The following is a 2,164-nucleotide window of genomic DNA, read 5'->3' as shown; positions in this document are numbered from 1 at the left end:
TAGTTGAAAAAGAGATCTAAAAAGACTTCCCTTTCTCATGTAATTTCTGTAACCTCCAGGACACACCCACCTCCCCCTTCCAGCTCTGTAATGAAGCCACAGCTGGTGCCAATTTGTGGAACTCCTTAAAGGCTATTCTCCCTTATATACCCCGGGACCAAGTTCCCATGCTCCCTCACCCGATTTCCTGCACTCACCTCCCACCTGGTGTGTTCACACCTGCAAGTGCCTTTTACCAACCCCTTTGCCAAAAGGCAGCCAGAGTGACCTTTCAAAGACCTATCAGTTCCTGGCATTTGTCTCCATAGAAATCTGCACTGATCTTCTAACAAATTCTCAGTCCTCCAAAGGCACCCATAATCCTCCCATCAGTCTATTCATACCCCTCCAACTGACTGATGCCTGTTCTGCCCCATCTCTCTGCCCTTCAACCACACTGCCTCCTTCTTCCTGTGGAGACCTCTCATGGCACCTGCCTCCAAGCACAGGTGATTCCCATTGATGGGAAGACCCTCTTCTCTCCCCCATCTCCCCACTCCAGTTACTCCCACTTATTCGTGAGCTCACAAGCCCCATGGTACACACTCTCCATGCAGCCTGCTCTCTCTTTTCTAGCACTGGCCTCCGTTTCTAGCTGTGGTTGTGTCATGGATGTCCTTCCCCAGCCAGCCTCCAAGCTCTCTTTCCCTTTAGCTCCAACACCTGACACAGTGCCTGGCACGTAGTAAGCCCTGGCTAGCTTCTAAGAGCCTCACTGAGGGACTGAAAGCATTTTAAAAATGTCACTACGTAGGCTCCAAACTGTAGGCAGAAAAAGCTTTGCCTGGATTGACATTTTAGAGACGTATTGGTCAAGTTGGATGTGTTCACTGACTTTGCCTTGTAAAATTAAAAAAAAAAAAAGGACCTCTGTATCGCTTCGCATCTACCGAAGGCGCATGTATACTACTAGACCACGTTATGAGCTTAATGGAAGGAGACAAGATGTTTTCGCTAAGAAAATGTATAAGACTGTTGAGGTCAAGTGGGAGGAAACAGTCCGTTTGTTGGAGCATTGCTATCTTACTCTATCACAGCCACTCTTAAAAATCTGACATGGGGTGAGTCAGAATTGTCTGTCGGAGATGAGTTAGATCTGGCTCATGTTCCTACAGACATGAAAGCCAGAAACGAAGAAGGAGGCTTTGAAAGCGTGGGTTGAGGAGGCCGTGTGGTTCACTGCGATGAGCTAAGTGCCCAGGGCCACCAGCAGACATGCTGGCCTGTGTCCCTCCTTTGTTCTGGGGTCCCTCTTGCACCATGTGGTGAGGCTGGTGGCTGGGAGCAGCTCAGGACAGGACCTGGTGGCATCTTACCTCTCCCACCCTCCTGTGGGCTCCAGTGGGCTCCAGTAGGTCCCAAGGGACAGCCTGCCTTCCTTGCAAAGCCCAGTAGCACTGGGAGCAGAAACTGGGGCCAAAGAGTGAGCACCCTGTTTGACAAGCTGGACCAGCCACCTCTTCTTCAGATGCAGGGGGAGCCCTGGCATGCTGACTCCTCCCTTCTCCCTTTCCCCTTTCCTCTCTTCCTCCCTCTTTCCTTCCCCTCTCTCCTTCCCTGGTGGTGCCCTTTCCCAATGCCCACTTCATCCCTTTTCCTTTCTACATGCCTGTCTTCTAGAGTTTCTTCTCTTTCCTCCCCATTACTTCCCTTCATCTGAATCTCCTCTTTGGTTCCTTTGTCCCTGCTCTCTGCTCCTCCTCCCCTTCCCTGGCTCCTGTTCAGCTCCATTGCTAATGCAGGCAGAGCTGGATTAACATGCTCACTTGCTAGCTCAGCCACCCTCCAGAGAAGTCACTCTTCGGTGGCCACCTTCCTGACCCCCTGGTCGCTTCTCCACTTGTTCAGATATTGCTCTGAAGTCTGAGGAGGACAGAGCGGGGCTGCCACAGAAGCAGGCCAGAGGAGAAACCAAACCATGTGTCCACACTGTCCCCCAGCACTGCTGCTCTGAGAGCTTTCGGAGTCCTCAACAGGGTTAGGATTTAGGGGCTTCTTCAGAACCGGGAGTGAAAACAAGCATAGGTCAAAAGAAAAGCGACGGCCCCCACACAAAAATAATTATCACAAATGAAAACTATGTTAACTCTGAGTCCCAAAGTCGAAAAATTGCCTTGAATCTGTC

This window comes from Mustela nivalis (assembly GCF_964662115.1).
Source record: "Mustela nivalis genome assembly, contig: HAP1_SCAFFOLD_285, whole genome shotgun sequence".
NCBI classification, from domain to species: Eukaryota; Metazoa; Chordata; class Mammalia; order Carnivora; family Mustelidae; genus Mustela; species Mustela nivalis.
The sequence above is the reverse complement of the archived record's forward strand: the minus strand, read 5'-3'. Positions refer to the sequence as shown.